This window comes from Astatotilapia calliptera, chromosome 9 (assembly GCF_964374335.1).
Source record: "Astatotilapia calliptera chromosome 9, fAstCal68.1, whole genome shotgun sequence".
Classification (NCBI taxonomy): Eukaryota; Metazoa; Chordata; class Actinopteri; order Cichliformes; family Cichlidae; genus Astatotilapia; species Astatotilapia calliptera.
The window spans coordinates 5,237,008-5,245,310 of NC_137430.1; the positions used below are offsets into that span (position 1 = coordinate 5,237,008).

The following is an 8,303-nucleotide window of genomic DNA, read 5'->3' on the forward strand; positions in this document are numbered from 1 at the left end:
TTTGTTTCTCTTTTCATGTAAATCTCACTGCTAAGATGAATGATTCTAAAAAAAACAACTATTTTATAGAGCAAAAACATTTCTAAAATTAAGCAATTTCCTATCAAAATTGCTTAATAAACCTTTATTTTGTTTATTTGTATTTTATTAGTATTTTCCTTAAATGTGTCAAATATATATTTTCTCATCGAAATGTCCACTGAGCTGTGAGCCAGGGGGCGGTAATGTGCCTTAACATTGGTTGCCAACCAACAAGAAGAAGAAGAAGCTGTGAGGCAGGAGGGAGGGGGTGAGTGAGTGAGTGAGTGAGTGAGTGAGTGAGTGATTCGTTCGCTCTATGATTCAGCACAGGAGGGAGGGGGTGAGCGACAACAGGGATGAGTCAGTGAGTCAGTTGGACTTGTGAATCATGATTCACGAGTCAGTAAAGTGATTCTCGAGTATTGAACGATTCGTTCACGAATTGAATTTCAATTCAATTCAATTCTTTATTTATTTGTCACATGTAGTTATAACTAGTACAACACACAGTGAAATGTTTTTTCCGGCTAAAAAGTACTCCCCCCCCCGACTGTGCATCTTACTAAACTTATAATAAAAAAAAATATCTATATAAAAGTATAAAAATGTATAATATCGTGCAAAATATTACGCTGTAATAGTTAAGAGCTATAGTGTACGTATTTACATAAATACAGATGTAAATGATAAAATACAAATAAAAATAAGGATAAAACTCAAAAGAAAATTATATACTGTGTATGGAATTGTCCATCATGTTGTCCGATTTGTGTTTTGATTGAGGAGTCTCACTGTTTGTGGGTAAAAACTCCTCCTGAACCTTTCAGTTCTTGTTTTCAGGCTACAGAGGCGTTTCCCTGACCTCAGTGGCCTGAACAGTTTGTAAGCGGGATGGCTGGAGTCGTTAGTGATCCTGATGGCCCGGGATCTGCACCTTTCAGCGTAGATGTCCTGCAGTGTTGGTAAAGATGTTCCCATAGTGCGTTCAGCTGTGCGCACGACCCTCTGCAGTGCTTTCTGTTGCTGGGCTGAACATCACTATAGTGTTCTCAGTTACAGAGCGAATAAACACAGTTAAAGTAACTAAAAGTAATTCAAACACTGCTTGTTCCCTTTGTGCATTTTGTCTCGCAGTTCTGTTAATGTTTTAGCGTGAATTAGTTTCTCTATCGAGTACAGCACTTTATTGTAACATGCTAGTTAGCCATTCTCAGATGAGAGCATATGAGCATGCAGGTGGCTTCTCATGTGGTCCGCTATGCTTCTCTCTCCCTTGAAGGTGTTCATGCAGAAGTCCAGTAAAGTGAAGTCGCTGTGCTGTTTTGTTTTTATTTTAAACAGGTATGTGAGCTCCCTCTTTTATTTTTGTGTCATTTGTACTGGTTATATCTTTTGTTTGTTTGTGATTCATGTTCACTGTTTCAACTTACTGTTAGATATATGTAACTAAAAAAATATGTAAAATTGCCACTGGTAAATGAAGTTTCCCTAAAGTATAATTTTGTTGATGAGGTAATTGTCGCTATATGGTCACGATGAAGTGCATTTTAATTTGTTAGATATGTTTATAAATTCATTTTAGTATTTTAGCAGTTTTATTTGTTAAGTAGATTTGTTGTGATGTTGCACCTCAGTCGCCTAGAGCAGCGGTCCCCAACCCCCGGGTCTCGGACCGGTACCGGTCCATGAGTCGTTTGGTACCGGGCCACGAGAGTTGAGGCTCAGGTGTGAAATGTATGGTTTTCAGGGTTTTTATCGGTTTTCAGCCTTATTTTGTTATCATTTTTATTATTATTAACTAGGTTTTCCTGGGTCTTTTCACGTGTCTTATGAATAAATCTTATTTTTTCCGGTACCGGTACTAGTTTTATTTTGTTATATTTATCCGGGACACCTTAAAGGCCGGTCCGTGAAAATATTGTCGGGCATAAACCGGTCTGTGGCGCAAAAAAGGTTGGAGACCGCTGGCCTAGAGGCCCCGCTGAGGAGAGGTGTTCATGCAGAAGTCCAGTAAAGTGAAGTCGCTGTGCTGTTTTGTTTTTATTTTAAACAGTTATGGCAGAATAAATCCACCCAGCTGGCAAAGTGAGAGTTGACTCCTCTGGTCATTCGCACAACACAACGCAGAGAACTAACGGCAATCAGAGTTTAAGGCCAGACCGGCTACACTGGCCCGGTCCTGGGTCTGCTGCGCCCCCCTCCTGGGTTTCGGCACCACTGTAAACATACTGCGGCAGTGGCATTTTCATGCTTTTCAGCATCTCTTCATTGCTATAACACACACTGTTGCAGCTTTACAGCTCACAGCCCGACATACCAACAACCAAAATATTCAGGACCTAGTTCGCTCTTATAGCCAGGGGAGGCGTGACGAACTGATGCAGGTGAGGTGTGTCAGCCTCCCCGCAGCCGCGCCACGAACCACGCCTGCCAACAAACCACGACTGCCGATAAAACAGGAACAGACAGATGCTTTTCACAAGGTCAAATGGATGCAATATTCTAACACACACCGAAGAAAAGACAAAAATCTGCAGAAAGGAGATTTGAGGATTTAGTTGATATCTTGTTTTAGGATGAATAGTTAATGACTGGACTGTATTATTTCAGAAATTAAATACTTTCAGTAATTATTCTGCTGCATTTGAAACTTCCTCCAAGCTACAGTACATTATTATTCTGAGAGTAAGGAATTTATTTTGCTAATTCTCTTCACTTTCACTGATGTAATATTATGGAGGGCTTTGCATTATGCACTGGAATCGATATTTGTCTTGTGCATGTTTTTCAGTGAATACACATAGATCTCTGATTCTGTTGAAGTCTCCTGTCACAGGTAATCAATATAAAACTATGTTTGTTCGCATTCAGGTGTGAGCCCTTACAAGAGAAAGCAGCTTCTTTCTTGTCTCTGGCCGAGGAATGCTTTGTGTATGATTTGCTGACTAAGCTCAAAGTGTGAAAAAAAAAAAGTACTGCAAAAGGAAACCAATGGAGGAAAAGCTCTGAGACACTTTATGCAAACTGTTGCCTTGCTTTGTTGAATCTGAATTGAGCCTTTGATAAACAAAGGCTGTGAAGCATAATAAATAGAGTGTCTCTGTGTGGATGTCCTCTGTGGTCAAAGTGAAATTTGCAATTGTTGAACTGCTTGAATCACACTCCATAAACACTGTGTTGATATGAGGCATTATTTGTACTTTTACTTCAATTTGAATTTGTAAATTTGGTGACTGTGCTATTTTATTATAATAGCTTTTTTTGCAATACAATATGTGATTAAAATGTTCACAAGCCGTTCTGTTTGTACACAGATACAGTACAGAACAGCCAGATGAACAGATTTCAATTTCGGGATTAGCTGTTTGTAGTTACTTATAGATGTGTGTTTCTGATTTACACTATAAAGTAATAATTCGACTTTATGAAAGATAGCTAAGCTAGACGTCATCAATTTCTTTTTGGACTCCATGATTTTAAGACATTTTGACATTAAAATTAGTTGCATCTAGGCGTGGGGGGTAGGAGTGAGACGTTGAAGTGCCAAGTTATAAACTAAGGCCAACAAGCTGCATTGAAAGCTGGAACTGCTGAAACAAACAGAAACACAATCTGCTAATAAGTACTTAGTAAGGAACAAAAAAAGCTTTATATGCATCAAATACTCTCATCATATTATTCTATATACTACATGACAAAAGTGCAAAATAATTTTGGAAGACAGTCTCTTAATATTTTTTTATTTTGTCTGATCAAATATCTGATATCTGTTTATCTATCTAGGCTATCTACAGTGGGGCAAAAAAGTATTTAGTCAGCCACCGATTGTGCAAGTTCCCCCACTTAAAATGATGACAGAGGTCAGTAATTTGCACCAGAGGTACACTTCAACTGTGAGAGATAGAATGTGAAAAAAAAATCCATGAATCCACATGGTAGGATTTGTAAAGAATTTATTCGTAAATCAGGGTGGAAAATAAGTATTTGGTCACCTCAAACAAGGAAAATCTCTGGCTCTCACAGACCTGTAACGTCTTCTGTAAGAAGCTTTTCTGTCCCCCACTCGTTACCTGTATGAATGGTACCTGTTTGAACTCATCATCTGTATAAAAGACACCTGTCCACAGCCTCAAACAGTCAGACTCCAAACTCCGCCATGGCCAAGACCAAAGAGCTTTCGAAGGACACCAGGAAAAGTATTGTAGACCTGCACCAGACTGGGAAATTCTTTACAAATCCTATCATGTGGATTCATGGTTTTTTTTTTCACATTCTGTCTCTCACAGTTGAAGTGTACCTCTGGTGCAAATTACTGACCTCTGTCATCATTTTAAGTGGGGGAACTTGCACAATCGGTGGCTGACTAAATACTTTTTTGCCCCACTGTAGTTACCTCTGTGTCGTGCTACAGCAGGTTTTATATCATTTTCAGTAGCCACATGTTGCTACATGTTGAGCACAGTATTTTAGATTAATTTCTGTTGACATCAAAATAATTCCCTCAGTGGCTCTAGGGATAACATTTTCCCACACACCCCAAATATTAGTACATGATAAATAAACACATTTTTGATTAAATTTGAGATGATAATATTTTATGTTAACACAGTCATGTAATGTCCTGGTCTCAAAATGATGTATTTTTGCATATGATTTTGTACAATTACTTTTCAAATTATTCACTAAATATTATAAGTTAAGTAGAACATTTTTAAGATGAGGGAATATGAATCAAAGCTTCCACCAACTGGAAGACCAACCACACCTGATTTCAAAGACTCCATACTGTACTGTGCATTTACAGGAGGTAAAGCTCCACCCAGGACAGACGAGAGGTACAAGAAAATAATGGATTACTTAATCTGCTGTTTGGAAAAAATGTCAAGCGGTAACTTAAGAAAATACTCTAATGTTTGCAGTACTTTTAGTACAAAGTAGGAGTAGTAATGAGCAAATGTTTTTATTGGGTATTCATCCAGAGGGAAGCCAACAAATACATTTATAAGCATCTTCAATTTTAGGTAATTTCTTTACATTTCTTACACCACCCCTCCTCTCTACTGCTCCCTCTTCCTTGCACAGCAGTTTATTTGTTGTCTCCCTTTCTTCTTACCATATGAAAATGGCACTATAGGAGGGACATGGGAAAACTAATGAGACCATCAATTGCTTTTTTTTTTTTGCTTTTTTCCTGTCGCAATGCAGAAAAACTGTGTTATTACGGGGTTTGGAGGCGAATCAAGGAGCTAGGAAGGCAGGGGGTAGTGGTAAGTGATAAGGGGTCAGCTAGGACCTGAATGCTTTTGGTAATGATGCTGTAATTATATCTGGCATGAGAAGGTGGTTGAGGACCTACTGTTAATATAATGTTTAGAGGAACCTCATCAGACTTTTCCATGGCCTGACAGTTTCATTAAAGCCTGGCCATCCTCTATTCCAGCAAAGTCCAAAGTATTTATAAAATAAATCTTTAAATCTGCACCATCCTTATCCCCCTCCTGCTTCCTTTTCAGCATGTCCATTTGCATATTAACCAGAACATCACTTGTTGTTAATCGATGGAGAAGGCAAAACCGCTTTGTATCTGTATCTGTCTCTGCCTATCTTCCTCATTAGTGTTAAAGTCTCTTTTAATTTCAGCCCCTTATCTATCAGTGTAATGGTTGGACTGCTATTGATTTTCTCTTTATGGATTGAGCACAAACAAAATGGTCAAACCTTTGACAGCTGTACAGTCTGTTTTTTTATTTTTAACATCACTGATGTATAAATTATCTCTCTCTGTGCTAAAGATGATATGCAGGGCAATCAAGTTTTATGGTTAGTCAGGTGATCAAGTATTTAACATACGCCATTCTACAGCAGAGCTGAAAAACAAGTGTCTTGTACTGGAGCTATTCAAGAGGAGGAGGATGCAATCAGCTCCAGGTCCACCTTCCCCCTTCTCTATCTTTTATGCTCTCTGTGGACTCGCATCAGACTGGCTTTGACACTGGAATCAATCACCAACAACTCCCCCACCCACGGCCCATCTATACCACACCACACTCACCTCCACAGTTTTTCTTTGGAGCAGTGGGAAAAGTGAAAGTGTACACATGAAACCCGATTCTGCAGCAGGACTCTCTAGAGTTTTTGATCTTCGGTCCTAAATTGCTTTATGACATGCTAGTGATTGGACCAAAGGACACAACAATAGCATTAAAGAAAAAAAAACAATACATGAGATCATTGCTGTGAGCGTGCTGATACAGGGGAGGAAAGTACACATGGCTTCTTATACACTGAGTGACTGCGTCATGCGTGCCTCTCTCCGTGTATGATTGTAAAATTTTGAACGGTTCATTTTTTCAAGTTAAAATGTTTTAGAGTCTGGATAGGATCTGAGACACTTGTTCATTTTAAAAAGAGAATGGTGAAATCTTTCTATTATCATAACAGTACCCCTCCTCAGTGGAAGCCTCCAGGGTTGTCTGGGCTGTGATAAAGGATAAATGAATCTATGACCCTTCCTCTTCACCAGCATATGTCCGTCAGTCACTTGACAGGAAAGCACAGGTGGCTTGTAGTGACAGGTTTTAACTGAGACGTATGGAATATGAGGTGGATCTCCACAGTAGATCCTCATGGTAGGCAGCTGGTTAATAATGCGATGAAAAACAAAGGGACTAATGCAATATTTTTAGATCGCAGCTAAACGTTCTGACCTGGTGGATATGCTGTGGTACGCGTGGAGTCTGTTTGTAATGTGCCAGGTCCAAGTCGCACAACAAGGCGGTTCATGTACATCCACACATAACATGATTAATCAAAAGGCTGACAGTTTCCTGTGGAAATGGCAGTTTATGGAGAGGCACAAAGTGGGCAGTCTTAGCAAAGCAAACATTTTGAAACATTCTTTTGTCAACCAATTTTAAAAATCAATATCATGGGTTATATCATAGTTTCAATAGCAAAACCACACAACGAGCCATAACACCACGTGGGATACTTGACAGGTATAAACAAATTATAGCATGAAATATTACATTTTGATACCATGCTTAGCTTCTATGTGGGCGATCGTGGCTCAAGAGTTGGGAGTTCGCTTTGTAATTGGAAGGTTGCCGGTTCGAGCCCCGGATCGGGCAGTCTCGGTCGTTGTGTCCTTGGGCAAGACACTTCACCCGTTGACTACTGGTGGTGGTCAGAGGGCCCGGTGGCGCCAGAGTCCGGCAGCCTCGCCTCTGTCAGTGCGCCCCAGGGTGGCTGTGGCTACAATGTAGCTGCCATCACCAGTGGGTGGATGACTGAATGTGTAAAGCGCTTTGGGGTCCTTAGGGACTGAGTAAAACGCTATACAAATACAGGCCATTTACCATTTCTAGCCTTCATTCCTTTGGTGTCAAAGTAATTTTTTAATGTTGTCACATTTTATATAAATATACAGTGGAGTTAGCAAATTTAAACAAATCCATATTTTATGCTGGCAAAAGGAAACTACCAGGTGTAATTAATCACAAACTCTACAGAGATTAATAGATCTTGACTTTGCCTTTTTTATTTTAGAAAAAAAATGTGTGCATGTAAACTATCAAAGTTTTTAATTTGCAGAGTCAATACCCAACTCACAACATCACAGATCTGGACACCAGTACAGCTGATGTTGTCCTAAATGATGCGTGCATATTTCAGAAAACAGCCACAGAAAACGCTGATGGAATGGATTCAATGGAGCCAGAGCCACTTTGCAACAAACACAGGTTACATCCTGACTCATATAAATGGTCTAAATCATGCAGTTCTAGAGTGACTTTGACAGAAAGGGCAAGGTTTATAGAACATTTTAAGCCCAGCAAGACAGACCCAGGAACCCAGCCATTGCAATTTTACTTCAGCCAAGTTTAAAATCAGCAAGTTGTCTACTATAGCTATTGTTCAAACTGGCAATACTACTGTGTTACAGTCGGACTACAAATTAACACTGGTCAGTATGTGTTTAGCATTTACAATAAACAGAGTCACACCCTCTCTCAAGATTTGGTCCTTTTTGACTTCTCTCTGTGTGTGCCAGCTGTAACACAAACCTAAATATGCAACTCGAGGAACAGAAACCATAGATAGATACAGTCCAGATTAGGCATGGGTATCGAAACCCGGTTCTTGTTTCAATTCCTTGGAATTGTTTGCCATTGCAAACGATTCCCTTATCGATTCCAGTCGCCCCAAATGACGTCACCACGTTGCGGAGCGTCATTTACCTGGCTGGAAACATGGCGGCTCAAACGCTCAAAAGTTTGGTT

At 39.6% G+C, this 8,303-nt stretch overlaps 1 long non-coding RNA gene across 2 annotated transcripts; it reads left to right on the top strand.

Annotated features, from left to right (window-relative positions):
* The first annotated feature begins 297 nt into the window (after positions 1 to 297).
* Positions 298 to 2,654, top strand: LOC145430891 (uncharacterized). Of its 2 annotated transcripts, none has more exons than XR_013911216.1 (2): positions 298 to 1,300; positions 2,013 to 2,654. It is a non-coding gene; the product is annotated as an uncharacterized LOC145430891 (long non-coding RNA). The 2 variants fall into 2 exon arrangements; XR_013911217.1 differs by having other exon boundaries at positions 298 to 983.
* Positions 2,655 to 8,303: the final 5,649 nt, after the last annotated feature.